At 38.5% G+C, this 21,018-nt stretch overlaps 1 protein-coding gene across 1 annotated transcript in view; it reads right to left on the bottom strand.

The window, feature by feature from the left end:
* LOC104411408 (protocadherin-15-like) overlaps window positions 1-21,018 on the bottom strand; it is a gene marked incomplete at its 3' end in the record, with an annotated part of 112,241 nt that overhangs the window by 32,312 nt on the left and 58,911 nt on the right. The gene's annotated exons all lie outside the window — the stretch shown is intronic.

Raw genomic sequence — 21,018 nt, forward strand, 5'->3', positions numbered from 1 at the left:
TCAGCCCTGATCTCTTTAGGAAGACAACGGACAAACTTTCATCAGGAAAAAACACACCCTACTCTTGAAGGCAGAGGAATGGACTGACTTTTTTCTATGATCCTGTTATTTTGATAGGCGGAACAGAAACATCAGCAAGTTTTATTTCCATTCATATACTGGACCTCTTCGTGAATTCGGCCCACTTTATGAAAGTCTCAATTGGAAAATTATTCTTTGACTTAGTAAAGATTCAGAGTTGAGGGACAATCAGTACAGGGAAACCTTGGAACACAGAAGGGCACGGGAACATGAAATTTCACACAATTCCAAGGTTACAGAACGGTGATGTTCTGCCATGCTTCACAAAGTAAAAATTATCCCAAAGTAACTCATGTTTCTTGTCACAGTACCTAATTCTACAAACTAGGTTTTGCACTGAAAGTTACTGCTTCTGAGAGTAAGCTTATTATACCTTGCCATGTTGAAAACTCCTGATTTTTAGTACTTTGAGGAAAAAAAGAATATGTATATTAACAAAGTTTTCATATGTTCCCAGACAGAACTGAGCTCCTAGGAACACAAATTCTCTGATAATGTGTATCAATTACTACATTAGGTACCTACAAACAAAATGATTTTCATTTAAAAGGAGTCATGTGCTCAGAGATATCCAAGCCTTCCCCTTTGAATATATTATCACAAAAGAAACTTTATTTCTATCTCAGACCTGGTTTATTTTATTGAGACCGTATTAATAAACATTAGTAAGTGGTGTATTTATTCTTCATCTGCCAAGTATGTGCCAAACCAGGACAAAGCAAAATCAGTTTCAGCTGTGTGACTACAAAGACATTAGTGGAAGCCCAGGACACCCATAGCAGCTATTTTCTAGTATAACACGTTTCAGATTTTATTTACTATGTATGTGCAGTATGGTCATGCTTCTTATAATTATGACAGACCCACACATCCCAGACACAGTAAAGTCACCATGCACACACACTGAGTCCCAATTTTATGCTATGTGCCTGAGAAGTCCCAGCACCTAGGAGTCCAGTCACAATTTCTGCCTGAAAAACATTTCTGGGAAGAGATGTGTTTCATATAACAAACAGGATCAGTGGCTTCTGGAGTCAGTGGAAAGTCACGGAATTTTCTCATGACCTTTGCACAGGACTGCAAAGATCACTTGTAAAACACTCATCTCTGGTATTTTCCTTCTCCAAACTTATGAACAGACATCCTCAACTGCAAGCACACCAGTTTCCATCACCCATTTTTTTGTTCATCTAACTGAAATCTGTGACATTACATTAAACCCAAAAGTCCAGGTACTTTCCTTTAAATTTATGTTCACATACTTTAACTTTCTTTGAATGCATCAAACTTTATCTGCAGCCTGTCACACTAAGTGCAATTGTGCCAGATTTTAAAACCAGACACTGAAAGAAACCACCAGCACTTATATAGTGTACACTGACCAGTCCTTAAATGAGACAGAAATTTGCATGTGTAGGTTGAAAGAAATGCAACTTTGAAAAATATTTTTACTGAAAACTGGAAGTGTTCCTGTCTTAACTTAGTGCTGACTGCAATGACTTTTCTTTTTGAGGCACCTACAGGCTGTGTGTGATAGCATTTGCATTTGCGGTCATTCTGTTTTTTCTCAAGATCCCCAATTGATAATTTTCTGGTACACTATTTTTAAGCTCCTGGAAATATTCTCTTTTAGGACTGACAAATGCTGCTGCAACATAAACAGGTTTTCACTGACGATCTGCATTTTTTACTTGCTCAGTTGCTGGGACTACACCACCAGGCTCACAGTGCTTACATGCACCAAGAACACATAGGAGCCTGAGCGGACACCTGTGGTGTCACCTTGGACCAGCTCAAAATGCCGAACTTCACCCCAGAATTCCCTTAGGAACATGGGGATCTCCAAGGTGAGCACATGCCTCCTGAGCTCTGGGCCACAGTGACCAGGAGGAAGGGCTGCATCCAAGGTTCTTCAGGCTTTTAAGTTCCTCCTGCCAAAAGGGAGAACCTGCAAATCCCCAAAACTTAATGTAGAAGGAAATAGACAAGTTGGAGCAATTAGCATTTCCTGGCTCTTTTCTTACAAATAAGCCTCAGGATTTTGGAAAATAGATGTGAAGTAAAGGTCTTCTGGTTCCTCCTCCTTGACGAATACTTGCTACCTGGGAATCAGCTCCTTTATGTGTGAATTGGAGAGACTCATTGTTCTGCTTCATTTGTACTTTTCTGAGGGGATACCACATTTCTATTTCCATTCTCCAGGGGAAAAAAAAAATAAAATCTGATTTTCGTTCTGATTCTAGAAAAATTACTTATTTGGAAATACAGATACTAGTCACTCAGGAAATGTCAAGCTTTGGCTAGGTTTGCCTCTCAAAGTAGAAACCCATATTTCAAAATTAACCTAAAATACATCTCTGGGATTCTGCAGATAGGGTGGGACTTGAGCTCTCGATATAGGCAAGCAAGATTGATAATGAAGAGGCAGGCATGTGTGTTGGGAAATATCTTTGACCAGGGAAAATCTAATGCAAACTATTTCATCAAAATGAGCATTTCAGCATGCAACCCACTGAGATGGAGTGCAGGGCAGCTATCCATTCATCACATTTCCTTGGGAGGACCACATATTCAGGTAATCTGTTTTAGAGTTCTTGGGCACATTTCAGAGTGTGTCAGTTCACAAATTTATAATAAAAATTGGCTTTGTAAAACTTGTTTGTCTTCCAATTCCTTTAACCATTACTCAAGCAAATCAACATTGTGGTTTATTAGCTCTCTGTTTAGAGAAGTCGAATTTACACTTTAAACACTCAAGGACTTATGAATAATGAAACAGATGAAGCATTTATTCAGGACCACCGTAATCAAGCAATGACCATTGAAGGTGTGAATTAAATTACTTGAATATTGTCACCTTAAACTAGAGCCATCCTAGTGCCTGTTTGCGTACAAGAGGAACAGAAAGAGCATATAACACACTGCTCTAAAGCTGAATTATTAAAATTGAAGGCCTATCTAAACATTGTTTATGGCTATTGCATAATTTTTAAGATTTCCTATGCATCTACTAAGCACTGTAATAACCATTTACATCTATTTTTCTCCTTATAAAGAAGGCAAAAAAAGGATGACTTGCTGATGCTCATCCATCCTCTTTATCTGCTAATGTTACTTTCAGCAGGGAAGCATCCTAGGCAAAAAAAATGAGCATTGCCAGCAAATGTGGCTTTTCTTGCTTTATCCCATTTAATAACAAAGGCAGAGTGATTATATCCACGTTTTCCAAAATCTTTCCCACAGATGACTGTTTAGTCTGAGTTTGCCTCCAATCTCCCAGGTGCAAGTGTTGGACAGCCAGTCATTGGCTGAGCCTTGAGAAACAGATAAAAAGGCGAGTGTGTGGGAAACGCAGGGAAGAGCCATCATTGAACATCAGCTAGATAGAAAAATTATCACAGACCTAAATTTGTATCTTTAACTTGATTTCGATGCAAGTCTTGTTAAACAAGAATTCAATGTTATGGTACTCTCTCTACAGCATCTGTCCTGTTTTCAGAGGGAAAAAGAATCCTTGAGGTATTGAATAGAGTGCTTCAGATCAAGTGCACACTGGTCTTTATAACAGATAAAGAAAAAGACACAATTTCTTGGAAAACTCCTTATCTATTTAGAAAAATGGGAGGTGCAATTTTTCAGAGAATGAAGGAATTTCTTGTAATTTGTAATAGGCTGGGTTTGGAGGAAGGGGGCACTTTTTTTAAAATCACCTAAGCTTTCTATGCAATACTGCCTAGTATTCCCCTTTTATGAGGACAGAAAACAAATTTTCTTCCATGGGGAGAGAGAAATCCTTTCTTTTCCTGTGAATTGCTTTATTACAGAAATAAAAAGCTTAAGAATAGGACTTCATCATTCAGAGAAATGTACAAGACCATTTGTAACCTACAATTGTGCATAAACCACCATGAACTGGGTTGATGTCAAGGAATCAGAATTCCAAAAAACTGATAAGAGAGTTGCTAAGAAAGAGTCACACCACCTGTTCTAGAGTAGAACACTGAATCAGGCAATTTTGATAGCAAGCAGAAAGTGTGATGGATTGCAATGGACAGACTGATACAAATGTCTGCCTAACATCCTTCCATATTATTTTACTCTCATTACACTAAAACACGCAGCACCTAGCTGATTCATTGTCACTAGTACCAACTTACGGTCGTGTTTGCAGACATAGCAATACAAAACTAAGAAAACAAGAAATACTTGGCACTACATCGTGCCTAGAAGCATTTTTTTTTTCAATTTGAGGACATTCAAAAGCAAGTTCTAAGCAGTTTTGCTTTGCAACCAAGCACTGGCTTCTTCATAATTGATATCTCAAGTCCTTAATGGCACTAAAATGTTACATTCAGAAAACAGTTTTAAGCAGAATTATGGCAGTTATTGGAGGAAAAAGCCAAACCTGTTAAAGCCCCACTGGTCTCCAGAGATAGTAAATTATTTCAGATTCCCTGACTTGGGTGTCAGGGTAGCAGCAAAGATACATATCCAGCTTACAAGTGTAACATGAAGATCAGGCTTTTAACCTTTTCATCACTTATGTTGCAAATGATGATTTCCTCCCCCCTCCTCCGCCTTTGGACCTGCTCCTTTTCCAAAGGGAAAACACACTCCCTAAAAGGCTGTCTAAACAGGTCTTAGCATAAAGAAAATGTAAGAGTGAACTGAACACAAACATTTGGAGGAGGCTGCATGAGGGCTCACAGCAACTGATTTTGCTTGCAATCTGAAAGCTTCTTACAGAAAAGCTGAGGTAGAATAAAATATTAGATTTGTGATTAACTAAGTTTTAGCTGTTCCATTGTATGCCCTATGGAAATGAAAACTTCAGGCATTTGTTTTATCAAACAGTTGCAGAAAATCGTGAAAGGAAAAAGCCTCAGCATGTACTGAAATATAATAATAAAAACACTGAAATGCTAAAACACATTAATGATTAGATACATGCACAATTGGTATTACCTGACTTGAGCATCAGCCAAGCTTCTTGCTATAATATCACTGAGAAGCTCATGATGTTTAACCATCTGAGATTACATCTTAGTAAAACAAGGGTGTTGTTTAAGATTTAAACTTTTAACAAAAAAAAAAAAAAAAGCTGAAAATAAACTTTTTGCACCTTTTAATAGTTCCAAATCATCTTTTTTAGAGAAGGAATTTGAAATGAAGCAAAGCATTGAATCCCACCAGTGATGTGCCTTTTGTCACCCTGTCAAAATTTGCCCAGGTGCAAGCTGCTGAATAAAACAATTCACACATGTTCAGAACAGGACTTACAAATTTAGCAACTACAGCATTAGAAAATGCCATCATCTCTGAGTACACTACTACCTCAACCCCCTTCCCACAGCAGATTGCTCATGTGTCAGCCTCAACACGACGGCACACCATTTCCCCATATTGGCCGCTCAGGACTGCAGCTGGCAATCTCTAGCATCAAAACTGGGATTATAAATTGAGTCGAGAATAGAGCTCCTCCTGATACAAAAAACAGACAGAACTGGGACACGATGCCATAGAACAAGTCCAGAAGGCAAGCAAGAAGGAAAGTCTGAACCTATTCACATACTAAATATTTCTACTAAGAGACCAAGAGGAGGATTCTCACATCTCACCATTTCTCTGCCGCCAAGATGCTCCCTTGAAACCCATCCACAAAATATCCACCTCATCCCTCCACTGCTGCCAGCCCACACTGAAGAACTGCTGGCTCTTGCACAGCAGATCTGTATGTTCCACTTGGATGACAAGCAATCACACCACCTCGTGATGCAACATCTGGTATCTTTTCCAGCACACAAAAAAAAAAAACCTAAACAAACAAAACCAACCAAATGAAAAAAAAAAATGCAACCCAAACATTATGAAAGTTACACCAAAGCAAATCAGTTTTGTTGGGCTTTTTTCATACTTCTTTTGACAATTCATGTCCAAGGCTTTTATGTACTGCACTAGTGGATTCAGCTGAAAAGACAATTGCTGAAGCAACTGACTTCACTCAACTTAACTGGGACCATTTAACAATCAACTGCTTAAAGTCAGGGTGTTCTTCAAATTTCAGCGGTAGCTTAAAGTGTGCATGATGGAAGTTAAAAAACTGAATTTTCAGAATCTTGTTTTATTTTTAAAATAAACACAATACGATTCAGACTTTCTCCATCAAAACTTTTAGTGTATAATTTTTGGTTTAATTCTATACTAACCTAGAGGCTACTATAGCCGGTAAATGCTCAGGATAAGGGAGATCATAACTGCTTCTTTGCAATAGTTTAAAACATAGAAAACTACAGAATTTTAAACTACATGATTTTAATCCATGTTTCTACCAATAAAACAATGGAGAGTCTTAAAGTAGCTACCTTAAAGTAGCTCTGACAGTGTTTTCAACATATTAATATATTTTTTCATTTACTCAATCAGAAGCTTATGACATAAAATGACCATCTGAATGCATCTAAATTCATAGCATCATAGAATCAACTAGGTTAGAAAAGACCTCTAAGATCATCAAGTCCAATTATTACGCCCAGGACTGCCAAGTCCACAACTATACCATGTCACCAAAGGCCCCATCTACACCGTTCTTCAGCACTTCCAGGGACAATGATTCCACCTCTTCTCTGGGAAGACTGTTCCAATGTCTGACTACCCTTTCGGTGAAGAAATTTTTCCTAATATCCAGTCTAAACCTCCCCTGGCACAGCTTGAGGCTATTTCCTCTTGTCCTATCACTTGTTACTTGGAAATGTTTCCAGGATATTCATTCACTTGGCTTTTCAACCACGAGGACCATGCAAGCTGCACTTTCTATGAAAGTGAATTAAGAGACAATGTAAGAGTGAATAGCATCATTATTCACTCCCAAAAGCTGATTATTCACAATTATACAAAAACTTCAGTATTTTCTTACCACTTTTCTTCACTTCCCTCCCCCCGCCCCCACCATGTCTAAACTCATGGCAGAATAGAGTTTATGGGCTATTTTATCTGGTAACTTCTCAGAACCATTCCTTTCGCAAAACCCAGGCATGAAAAAAGCTTTATTGATGGTTTTGCATACAGTTAGTTGCTGCATTAACCAGAGGAGCAATCTGTGTGCCTCTGACACTGCCTTTGAAACAGTCTTTTACTTACTGCAATTATCATCTCAGGTGAGAGAAGTAAGCAGCTCTCTCCCCACTTTATTCTGATAAGTTACCACTGCAAATCCAATTGACTATCTCTGGAAGAGTCTTTTACCACTTTGCCAGCTCTAAAATACAATTCTACAGGCACGCATATTCATAAGAAAACCTTTAGTGAAAATGCCACCTATATATTAACAATCATCAGTCACAAAATGGTCATCTTACAGCAAAGTTTAAGATAATTTCTAATTACATGGGTATTGAAAAAATAATTGTTCTTGAATACTAAACAAATATGCAAGTAAAGCAGTTGATAGCCTTCCGCATTTCCATCTTCAGCACGTTGCCTAAAAAGGCGCCTTATTAAAATATTACTCACAAGCATGTTTGCTGGGGAGAGGCTAATGAACTGCAGCTGTGAAAACCACAATTCTAACTGCAAGAAAACTATGGAATAATTATTGCCCAGCAAAAATTTCTGCTTGCACAAACAGTTGTATGAATACAAAAAGAAAAATACATTTTCATACCTGGCTGCTGTATCAAGACAACTGTAATAGTTCCACTCACATACTCCTGGCATCCCTGGTTCAGGTGCTGTGCAAATGTACCAAAACAAAGCATGGAAAGAAAAAGCTCAGAAAGCAAGTCAAGCCTGCAGGAAAACTAAAGTTATTTGTTTTGGATGATTTAGACCTGTACACAAGTGGTTTGAACACCTCCTGGTATCATCCCCAGCTGCTTCTGTTTCACTTGAATCATAGCTGCCAAATTTAGAAGAACAAACAACGTCAAAAAAACCCCAAACCCTCTTTAAAAGCTTTGTCATTATGCCTTGAGAGGCACAACAGAGAAACACCTGTAACTGAATACTACAAGATCCCTGCTTCTGAGTGGAAGATACATGGATATACCAATCAAAGGCTCTATTGTAACAGAAACATAAAAAATTACTCTAACTTTTGGTTTCCAACTAAATGCAGTTTTCAGAGGGAAAATAAAGTTGCAATCTGTGGGTACAAAAGCATTTTGGAAAAAAATGGAAGTGATGCATTGCTTTAACCTGCACAGTTGTAGTATAACTATAGTTTAAATAGTATCCATTATTTCCATTGAATAAAGGGCTAGCTTCTCTTCAATCTTACAGTGTTTGTCCAGAGTGCAATACAAAATAAATAGCCACATATAACTTAATTGCATTACTGGAAAATTATTATTATCCCACAAATGATGGCCACAGAGAGAGTTGTGGTCAACAGCTCAATGTCGAACTGGAGACGTGTAACGAGCGGTGTCCCTCAGGGGTCAGTGTTGGGACCTATCTTGTTCAACATCTTTGTCGGCGACATGGATAATGGGATTAAGCGCACCCTCAGCAAGTCTGCTGATGCCACTAGGCTGTGTGGTCTGGTTGATAAACTGGAGGGAAGGGATGGGATCCAGAGGGACCTGGACACTCTTGAGAGATGGGCCAATGCCAACCTCACGAAGTTCAACCATGCAAAGTGCAAGGTCCTACCCCTGGGTCAGGGCAATCCCAGGCACAGCTACAGGTTGGGAGAAATGATTCAGAGCAGCCCTGAAGAGAAGGACTTGGAGTGCTCGTTGATAAGAAACTTAACATGAGCTGACAGCGTGTGCTTGCAGCCAGAAAGCCAACTGTATCCTGGGCTGCATCAGAAGAAGTGTGACCAGCAGGTCAAAGGAGGTGATCCTGACCCTCTACTCTGCTTTCGTGAGACGCCACTTGGAGTAGTGTGTACAGTTCTGGTGCCCTCAACATAAGAAGGACATTAAGCTGGTGGAGTGAGTCCAGAGGAGGGCCATGAGGATGATCAGGGGGCTGGAGCACCTCCTGTATGAAGACAGGCTGTGTTCAATTCCAGGTTGGACAGAGCCCTGGGTGACATGGTCTAGTATGAGGAACCCCTGCCCCTGGCAGGGGGGTTGAAACTAGATGATCTTAAGGTTCTTTACAACTCTAAGTATTCTATGATTCTATGATTACAATGGAAATGAATTTTTATAAGAAAGATAATAGCACACGTATTTTCCAGGATAAATACATAAATTAAAAGACTAATTCTGTATTAGCTTGAATCTTACAGGCCAGAAGTCTCATAGGAGAAGACGGTATCTTGATTTTAAGATCTTTTCAGGCAAACATGATGCAGAAAACCAACAAATGCTCAAATGCCAAAAGCCTTGAGGGGAGGAAACCAGCCTGATGTTTTCATGCTCTCTCGTCTTAACAGAGATAATTCAATGCAGAGTTCCTAGCACTCCACATTTTTTGTTCTATTGCAAAATTTCCTGTAATTTAATAGTCCAGAATAAGGAGTATTTCCATAGATTTGTTGATTCCTGTGTCAGAAATAGTGTGGCGAGCAGGACTAAGGAAGTGATTGTCCCCCTGTACTTGGCACTGGTGAGGCTGCATCTGTAATACAGTGTTCTGTTCTGGGCTCCTCACTACAAAAAAAAAAAAAGACATTGAGGTGCTGAAGCGGGTCCAGAGAAGGGCAACAAAGCTGGTGAAGGGTCTGGAGAACAAGACTTATGAGGAACGGCTGGGGGAACTGGGGTTATTTAGTCTGGAGAAGAGAAGGCTCAGGGGGAACCTTATCACTCTCTATAATTACCTGAAAGGAAGTTGTAGCAAGATGGGGATCAGTCTTTTCTCCCAAGTAACAAGCACTAGCGCAAGAGCAAATGGCCTCGAGCTGCATCAGGGGAGGTTTAAATTGGATATTGGGAAAGAAAATTATCTTAACCTAAAGGGTTGTCAAGCATTGGAACAGGCTGCCCAAGGCAGTGATAGAATCACCATCCCTGAAGGAAGATGTGGGCCTGGGGACATGCTTCAGTGGTGGACTTGGCAGTGCTAGGTTTATGGTTCGACTTGATGATCTGAAAGATCTTTTCCAGCCTTAATGATTCTATGATTCTATTATTTGTTTCCTAAAATTTATACAATTACTACACACATTTCAAGGAAAATTACATGAATCTTTGTAAGCATAATTTCAATCATGATTTTAACATGAATAATAGTTTATTGCTGTCAATAACGTATGTCTGAGACACTAACAAATAATACTAAAAAAAAAAAAGTTTAATTCTATTTCTGAGAGATTAATCATGCTTACATATAGAGTAGAGAGCCACAGCAGTATTCTATCCTAATAACCAGAAGTGAACTATTTACTCAGTGTCCACACTCAGTGTTTTCCCTGACCTTTTTGCTGTATGTACTTTCCCAGGTGCCCCCCCCTCAGACACACTCGTTTCCTATAGAATAAATAAATATAGCAACAGAGAAACAGAAAGAGAAAAATAATCCATTCCTATTCTGCAGATCACCAAACTTTCCTTTACACTAACCCCCAGCTTGGTTTTTGATAAGCCTTTAAGTGGAAATTGACCAGATGAAATCAAAATCCATGCATTCTCAAGTTCCTCCATTATAATTTAAAACTCCCCTTGGTCTGTTTCAACCAAATGTAAAACATGGCTGGAAATCTTAAATAGTGTTCCCTAGGGGTGCTGTGAGAAACAAGGGATTTTGTTTGAGGAGACTGTCTCCTCCACAAAGGCAAAGCCTACCTACACAACCGGAGCGCACAGCTCGGAAGCCAGTTTCACATGCTGCCTTCCTTTGACAGGGAACAAAAGGAGATAAAATTAACGACAAAGGGCAGTTATGTACAGAACACACAGTACTTGTGTCAGACCTCATGTCAGAAAATAACCTGTCAAAAGAAGATACCTACACAGCATGTATTCCTACGAAGGCCCAAATACTTTTGGCCAAATGGGTAACACATTTAATAAAACCTACAGAAGAAGAGACACAGGGTATAGAATTAACTCCTCTTGAAAGAAGCACCAACCAAGGAAGTATCCACACAGGCTGTCAAACTTGCACAATACTAATAGTAATGGGCAACTGCCACTGCTCTTATATGATTTATTGTATCGCATCCAATCTAGTTATGATCTTGCAGAGTTTCTTGGCACTGTTCACTGATAAAGCTTGGTTTGGCAGCCCTTAAAATCTGTTAACACTTCAAACCTGAGGAAATCAGCAAAATCTTCACAAGCTCATTTTCTTCATGTTCTCACAATGTTTGTCTGAACCATGGAAACAAAAGCATCTACTTTTCAGACTTTTTTAAAACAAAAATAACACAAGCCAAAATAAGAGCTTCTGATGGAAGAAAAAAAAAGTATTTCAGAAACCTAATGATATTTTCCAGCGCTTTCGCAAACACAGCATGCTTTTATCCTCTACACTGAGCAATTACAGCAACACACCATAGGAGCAAATTATTTGCGCAGTTGAGTATTTCTTTCAGTGGTATTTCCCATATTGTGTCTTTCCTTAACACATGCTGCAATCTCTTCCTTTCTTTTGACAGAAATACTAAACAGCAGAGCATGTAAGCAAATTTCAAAGCTAATTGAAAATAGGAACAGAGCCTAAAAATATTAAATCAAGAAACCTGTCAAGTTTAGCAACAGATCATTTGCATCTCCTGTGTTTAGTTGCACAAGTTTTTTGTTTGCATAGAAAAAAACAAAATAGCTGTCAACTTGCTTTGTAAATGGCTGATACCCAATAAGGATGAAAATAGGTATCTTAAATGCTAATGAAGCATCTGCAATGTTTGTTTGCCAAGCAAATTACTAAAAGGCAAATCATGCTGTCACTAGCAAGAGGGAGGAAAGGCAATAAGAACTGACCCACTTTCCAACCTTCCCACATAAAGTTAGTATTTTTTTTACTGTATTAAGCAGTGCCATATCATACATCTGAGTACTGGAGACCAATTGGCAGTACTGGTAAATAGTTACTACTGTCTCTGGAAAATTTTTGGCCCTAGACAGCTAGTACTTGCCCAAACAATGGCTAGGCACAGCCTGGGATGTACCACCACCCAGGCTTGGACACAGGTACTGGCTTTGGAGGCTAAGGGAATGTAATGATACAGATGTGGTCAGGCCATGCCATTTGGCTTCAGGGCCACAGAAAAGGCACTCATGCTGCGTAATTTACCAGCATAGATATTCCCACAGAGGCTCAAAACTAATAACACTCCAAGTATAAACAGCTAATTAAAACTTTGGCTTCATCACTCAAATTGTTCCCAGGTGTCATCACTCAGTCACTGATGACTGAAATGAATACCCAGCATCATGTACTGGAATCATTATCTATATAATTCTCCATTCTATTTTCTCCAGCTTTCTAAGGCAAGGCTTAAAGCAAAATGGGAGAAGAGTTTTAAGTTTTAAATGAAGCTTAGGCTTGACTATTGACCTAGATCCAGTTGTAAATGCATTAGTATAGAGATCTCTAGCCCAAGAGAAATGCAGAGATGGTGTCTGGACACAGAATACGATAGCTGTCTCACGCATCTTCTGTGAACAGCACTTTTTTTGTCCAAGTCAATACAGCAATTCATTAACTAATGCAGAAACTGCTCCAGAATCAGCTCTTCCTCTAAGAGGGAAGCACAGTTGCACTGCAATAGGAGCTGCTAACAGCACCCCAAAATCAATCCCCTGCTTGCCTACACGTTTTATTTGCAATTGCAACTGAAGTTTATCATGAAGTTTCTAGTCAAACCTTTTCATGACTGCTGATATTTTATGCATGACACTGACAAAGTTGCTTTTTCTAACATTTTGAATTTCTAGCTCAAAGACGTGAAGAGGGCAATTTAACAAACAATGCTTGCCAACAGTTAAATTTTAGTTTGGACAGCTCTGCCTAGTTAATCACCATTTTACCTATTCATTCAGGTAGAAGACTCACTTTCCAACCAGTAGTTGGTCTCCATTCTGCTCCTGGCATTGAGCAATAATGTGGACATGGTTGTGTTTGTTTAAAAAGGCCAGGCAAAATAAATTCCTTCAGCTGTTCAAGCCTAACTGAAGCAGAAGTTATGAACAAGAAGGTGAACTTGCCAATCTACTCAAAAATTTTAGGTATTATTGTGAATTCCCTTCAGTGTAACATTTTAAAACAAAATTATTAAGCTTTTACAAAGAAAAAAACCCTCAGATGGTACTAAATTCACTTCCTCACAAGAAAATATTTCTCACCTAAAAATATACCTCTGTTCATCTACAAATGTAAAACATCTGAACCTATTAAATATCCAGCCTATGAAGTCACATGTGATGAATAGCTGTTAACAAATCAAAGAGGTGGTATTTGAGAGCAATTTCTCTAAGCAGCTGCAAACAAACACGTGGTGGAATCCTTAGTTATTCCAAATCTTAAGCTTGCAGATTTTCACAGGAAGCTGACCCAAAGCATTTGAAGGCTACTTGAAACAAATGGAAAGCATCTGAAAACCAGGAGATGTAGTCCATGTAGTTACAAAATGAAACGCTCCTTAGAGTGCATTGCTTCTAAAAAATATTCAGAAATCATTGTGGACAAGTTACTCTGCTTGCCTTCTCAAATAGTAAATCAAAAAACTGTGCTGTCCATAGACATGTTACCAAGAAAACAGACAAGAATCAGAGGTGTCAGTTTAACTCTGCATAGAACTGCTTAGCTTCAAACTGCAAAAGTGACTATGGCTGTCCTGTCTGCTTCTTAAGAAACTGATAAATGAGAAAGGATCCAGTAAAGAAGAAAAGATAATGTAGCATAAGTAATACTAGACAAGATTGCACTGGAAGATCTGAATCAGTTTGACTATAGAAACGAACAAGACCTTACCCAGTCCCTCTGTATGAGCATTGCTAATAGGCGGAAGTATCAGTTAGGAAAGGTAGAGATAGAGGAAAACAGTATGAGAACAATGTCCAAATGCTAAAAAAAATATCCTTAGGGAACCAAGAGAAAGAGGGCAATGAAACATTGAAATTGATCACTAAAGTTAACCAAATAGAAATGTAATGTAATAAATGCAATGCCATTAAATGCAATGTAATAAATAGGTACTATCCCTTAAAGATTTTTTCCAGATGATGTCGTTATTTCTGTACTGTATTAACCCTGCAATATAGAGGTGAATATTAATTTTACAGTTTGTAGTGTGTAGGTCCTGAGACAGATTTTTAATGTCCTTTTTGACTCTGAACTCCATTATATTACTGGAAAAAATATACATGTAACAGTGTCACAAAGATCCCTTCATTACATCTGTTAATGTGTCTCTGTTACTCACTTGTTGAAAGAAGTCACAGAATTCCAGAAGACTTTTTCACTACTAAATTTTCTTAGCAGTTGCCAAGACCTTCAACAACTACAGACATCTGTCACTTACATAAATCCAAAAATAACAATCAGCTGTTACAGCATAGGATTCTGAAAAACACCGTGCTGGGTCAAAGGTGTTACTTCAGATGAATGTTTCTAAATTCAAAGAATGAGAATGTTCACCTCATTTACCTGGTGGTTTATTGGCTTTGGGTTTTGGTATTTTGGGTGTTTTTTGGGGTTTGGTTTTGATTTTTTTGTTTGTTTGTGGGTTGGTTTTTTTTTCATGTTTAAATAAAGTCATTTCCCATAGCTAACAACATACTAAGGCAGCTAATTCATGTGGTAATTCAAAACAGTCTTTATAGGCCATTTAGATTTGATCACCATAAAGCCTTTTGAGCAATTTCATTCAAACTATAATGTGGTAACTACACAAGGACTGGGAGCTACAGAGCTACGAGGTGGCATTCACAGGAGTGAACGGTGAGGGGGGATTGAGAGCTGGTATATTTTATTTCCAATTTATAGCTTAACCCCCTAATAAACTGTAAACCAGAAAAAACATGTAGAAAGCTGTTTGAAGGAAGGAAGAAGTTCTTCACAGTGAAGGTGGTGAGGCACTGGAATGGGTTGCCCAAGGAAGCTGTGAATGCTCCAATCCTGGCGGTGTTCAAGGCCAGGCTGGACAGAGCCTTAGGTGACACAGTTTAGTGTGTGGTGTCCCTGCTCATGGCAGGGGGGTTGGAACTAGATGATCTTAAGGTCCTTTCCAACCCTAAGTGTTCTATGATTCTATGAAGGAATGAGATTCCTGATACAGCATCATTGTCACTACATTCTGGTTAAAATAATGAATTGTGGAAAGCAAGTACACATCTACTAGCTTTGACAAACTAAAGCTTAGAAATTTTTTGTATTTTGTTTTTAAATATTGAAGTCAGCAAGGTATGAATACCTATCCAATATAACAAAAAAACCCAAACTTCTCTGCAGTCCTTTCTTATCAGGTTAATTTCTTACAGCTGCTTGCAAATTACATCTTTTGAGTTATTCTAGTCTGACTCCAAAGAATGAGAAATGAAGTTGAATAACAGCATTCACAGTGGCACTCGCTTGCTTTGTTTGACACCCACGCACAGCTCTCCGGGAGCCATGCATCAGGTATGCAGGGAGCATATCTTTAGCCAATGCATCCTCCCTCTGAACTGCAAAGAAACCATTTGTCTTTTTGGAGCACAGAGGCAGTTTTTACAATGCACTGGAAGACCAAAGCAGAGCTTGGAGCAGTGACATCTTGACAGCAAAGGTACCCCAAGCTTAGCTATGGGAAATGCAGGGAGCCTGGGAGAATCTGCCCAAAGAAAACTCTGGGGAAGGAGCTGGTCAGAACTCAGGTACGTTTCTCGGCTGGAAGAAATATGCCAGTCAAACGCTGTGTTGATGACATTTTACTACAGTAACGGTTTCATAAATCTAAAATCCTTTCTCTCAAACAGTACATTAAACTATATCTTTATAAACTGTATGATTTCCCCTCTTTCTTACCTCCAAATGCATAAAATAATCACCTACGAATGGAAATAATTTATAAAGTGAAGCACGCTATTTTTTTCCGAAAGGAAAACATAACAATATACTTGGCCATAAACTTTATCCTTACAAGGCTAACCCCTTCCCCCAACTTCTTTTTCCTGCAGCATCATTACCATGTCATCTAAATGAATTTACCTACCCGTGAGCAGTCAGCATTGAATATTCAGTCCTGGTTTCCATTTTGACATGTTGTTACAAAAGATACTCTGTTTAATTTTTTTCTTAGTTTGCATAAGACTATCCTCAAAGAGGTCAAAGAATCCCAAGAGAAACATAGTGGATTTGAGAAGCACAATAGATGATTACATAGGCAAATAAACAGTGTTATAAGTAATTCTTCATGGATATTCAAACCTTTTAGCTTTTCTTTTTTGTTTTTCTCCTCCTTTTTATTATAAAGAGAAATGTCATTTCCAGTACATCCTCACAATAAAATAGAGAGCTTAAAGACTATCTGGTGTTAGTATGACTGCAGAAAAAAACCCCACTCCATTATGGGAAATTGCGAACTAACCTCAGGCATGAGCCACACTCAATACGAAGTGTTAACTTTGTTCCAACCCTTCTTGTTTAGTTTTGAAACAAACAGTATTTTGAATTCTTGTTTTATCCCCAGAAGTATTTCTACTCAGTGGTCCAAAACTCAGAGTAAAATCTGACTAGTGCCATAGTTCCTACAATTTTTCTTCTTTGGTGTGTAGTTCTCTACAGCCTTTATATGCCATGCACATTTCTCTTTAGGTATCATTAACGGCCAGCAGTCCCACTGTTTTGTTTCTGTTCTGTTAGCTTTTAGTCCAGGCAGTGCAGAGGCACGCATGGAGACAGGAAGGAGCTGTTTTCTGACAAAAACGGTCACACTGGACAAGCCACTTACTGCATCGGCTGCAGTACTGGGACCTGGCAGCAGCTTGGATAACAACTTTGGAGAAGAAATCACTATACACACACACCCCTAGCAAAAGGAGCTAGGAACAGAAAATTTATTTAGGCTAATAGTTTGCCTGTTCTATTTCTATGCTGAAGATAAAAAGGTCATTTGGTTGTGTGACTCCTAACTTTGCTATACATTCACTTACATAGACATTATGTAGCTCACTCGCCTTAATTTTAAGGCATCATCTTCATTATTCTTGGTTATGACCAAATCAGTGCAATTTCGGGGACTAAATATGTGCTAGATTTGAGGGAGTGGCAAGCAAGAGAGAGTCTCTGCAGGAAACAACACTAGCCTCCCAACAGAGGTATGCAAGACCCTAGCTGGGATTCACAGATATCCACCAAGTTCCTGACTGCTCCTAGCCTTTTTATGGCTGTCAACCATGGATCTCTTGGTGAGAGCTACTATTAATGCTTTGACGTGCTCCACCTCATCTCACATCACTGGCTATTTTAATTAATTACAGTATTTATAATCCACACCTACTGACCTCTGCATTTTTAATGAAAATTTAATACTGAAAACTGTCTAAATGGAAAGGGCAAATGAAACCAAACCACAATATTCAAACTGAGCGTTTAACTCCCCCCAAATGATTCAACTGAGTGACTTTAATGAAGACTCAATGACAGAATTTCCAGTTCAGATCACAATTGAACACCTGAATAGTAGCAGCTGCGAATAAAAAGATGTCTTTTAGTTTAAACACTCATAAGCCCTGTTGCTGGTGAGAGATACCTGTCATATTCCAAATTGACCTAGGAACAATTTTTATTCCCTGTAACATAAGTCAACATCTTAACTGCCAAATATTTTAGTGGTAATGGATGGTGATCATGTTTTCAGCTTGGGAAGACATGTATAAAGATATCATTTAGAACAATGCAGTCAACTTGAAAGAGTGATGGAATGTGATAAAAGAATTGCCAAAAACACTGAAGCAGATTTTTCAGTGCATTGGATGCAATACTTTAAAAAAAAAAATCAAATAAATACTGAATAATGAAAACATCTATGTAGTTGAGTAGTACTCATAATGCACCATCAAAAACTAATTACCTAGCAGACATATGGGGATTTGGGCAGAAAATTGATCCCAGTCAGAAGTCTGCCAGAAAAGCTCTTGATCAGTTCTGCAAAACTGAAAGAACTTGTTCAACTCAGAAGCAGCCTGAAAAGCACATTCAGGAATGCGATGAGAATAATTGACATTTACACAAATGAATATACGTGACCAGATTTGACTGAAGGGCACATAGAACAAGTAATGATATAGTTTATTACTGATATTCACATTATCTGAGAACTCTGCCACAGTAAATTAAAGAATGAAGTATGCCTAAATACGTTAATTTAGATGATGAACACAGATGATGAACATAGATGATGAACATCACTGATATGATGTTACCTCATGGGGGCATATACCATGAAAACTGCATAGATGCAATTAAATCTGTAGCAGATCCACTTAAATGACTCCCTGGCCATTTATTAGGAAGAATGAAAGATTTGGTGGTGGTAGCACTCTGAAGCTCACTCTGCTATCTAGAACTCCACTAGGCTTGGTGCAAGATAACATCTCTAAGTGACAATTCATTTTTTGCAATCATTAAGGTGAAATGGAAAGTGAGAAATGTTAAAGAGAATTTTTCAGCTGTTTACCTAGATCCAAAGACATAGACTGCTATTGTCTGGAATAGATGAAGCAAAACATTATTTCCTGTTCATACGGGGAGGGGGGGGGAATCTGAATTTTTAACCTCCACAAAGGCACAAACAAAATTTGACACAAATTCTAATCTACGTGACATGCAAATTAACCAAAGGCACTTATACCAAGTCATTCTTAAAGCCAAGAAATAGCTCAATTCAAACTCTCATTGGGTAGATTTACTGACAGTAAAGGGTGTTTTCCAGTCACTATCATGTGTCAGAGGTACCAATTCATCAGCATAAACAACTTCAATGTTAAACCACATAGGCAGAATTAAAAGTTTGTTTGGTTTGCTGGGGTTGCAATTGAACAAATGAAGCCTGCTTTCCATGCATATCATGCATGGACTAGCCACAGCCTGCCCCCACTTACTGCATCTTCTGCTTTCTTAGCCTCCAAGGTGGCCCAGCTGTCAGGTAGGGCACAAACATTCAACTTTTCCTTTTCAGCCATGTCACTGCAGCCTATGGAGATACTAGTGTATTTCTTGCCTTATTTTCCTCACATAAATATGTACTTCCTCTAGGGCTTCACCAGAAACAAACCACCTTGTTACTGTCATCTCATTTGCTCTTGCTGTAAGAATTCCAACAATTCTCTACCCAGCAAGTTTCTGATGCATCTGTTACAACAGTAATTTCAGTTGTCCAAAGCACACAGAGTTCTTAAGACTTCAAGCATTAGTAGAAAAATCTGCATGTTTGGTCTTGGTCTGGTTGCTCAACCGGTCTAATCAGAAAAAAATCTTACTTCCCAAAGCGCTTTTTCATTGTTTTCTACCTGAAGTTAATAAAATTCTACCCTATCCCTGAATAAGAAAGCTGAATTTCAATTATTTCCTCCACAAAAGATGAATTCCCTCAAACTGCTCATTTGTCAAAACCATTCACTCCTTAAGATCCCTACAGACTTCTAACTTTAAATGGCATTTTGGTTTAAGTTAAAACCATCTTAAATGGTGACTATTAAAAAAAGCCATGAAATCTATGAAAACCTAGAGGCACTGCTAGGCCTGTCATTTACCTCCTGGTTACTTACCTTGTTTTATTTATGAAAATAGTTAAATGAAAATATACCGCATTTAGTCTTTAGGTAATATCAACTTACCATATATACATGCTGGCCAATGAACGGACAGGGCAATTTTACATGGTTGAGAAATAAACGCTGTTTTACCCTACTGTCTGGAAGCTTAAAGTACCTGCAATGCATGACTACCAGCCTGCTGAATTAATACCTCTTTCTCAGACTTTTTCCACTACAACAATGGCAGAGAGATGCAGAGCCTGAAGCCATTCCTATTTCAGGCCCCTCATCCCCTTTTATTAGGGTAGATTTGGATCAAAGAGCTCAGACAGAGTGCACAAAGGAGTATTACACACTGCTTTTCCTTTCTTTTCTAATTCCACTACCTTTTCACCATCTTATCACCAAATATACTTCGGCATTATGGCTCTTTCTACAGCATCCTCCTCACTGATTTTTTGACAGTTCTTTTTGACAGCAAGTTTGAAAATCACACAGGTAAATGTCTCATTCCAGAGTGCTCTGCACACAACAATAATCACCCAGCTCTCAATTTGCTGGAAGAATATTTACCAGACTAACTCTGGACAATCTATCATCGCTTCAAAGAAATTGCTAGTTCTCACTCTGCCAGTATTGGTGGGTATGTCACACAAGGGTAGTGCTTTCAGACTTGAACCCTAATCCTCTCCGTTGGAACCAGCCCACTCCATTTTCTCTAACCACAGAGGGTTAACAAAGAAGCTTGTAAATGAAAAATTAATGGGGAAATGGGACTAGCTTTTAGAACAACATTAAATGGCAGGCATTTTTCCACATCACATGAGGACTGAGCTCTGGATGCCTTTTCACCTTATAATCCTATAATACTGCTGGTAAGTACTAGCACTTATGGAATAAGTTTGGTCACAGCCCTAAGCAGTACAGGCAGCAATTCCGAAGTTATTATTCTCACAACCACAACTTAAAATTATGTTTAAATACTGCTATAGAGAACATTCACTATTTTCTCTCTTTTCAACACTCCCAGAAAAGAAATGTTTCAATCTGGATTCAATTAAGATGCAATCAATGTTAACAGGATGTGTTCTGCGTAGGCATAAATATTTCTCATAAAGGAAGTTTGTAAATTTGATTGATATAGATCAATACAAAGAAAGTGAATTACATTACAAACAGCTGGAAATTAACTTAGTCCTTGCAAGCATGAGATAATATGAAAAGTCTCTTGGCCTTCAAGTACCTAAAAATCAAAGAGGAAGAAGAGTTTTTCAAACAGGGCAAAAAGATTCACTTAGCACAGCAG

Source organism: Nestor notabilis, unplaced genomic scaffold (assembly GCF_000696875.1).
Source record: "Nestor notabilis isolate BGI_N333 unplaced genomic scaffold, ASM69687v1 scaffold5069, whole genome shotgun sequence".
NCBI lineage: Eukaryota > Metazoa > Chordata > Aves > Psittaciformes > Psittacidae > Nestor > Nestor notabilis.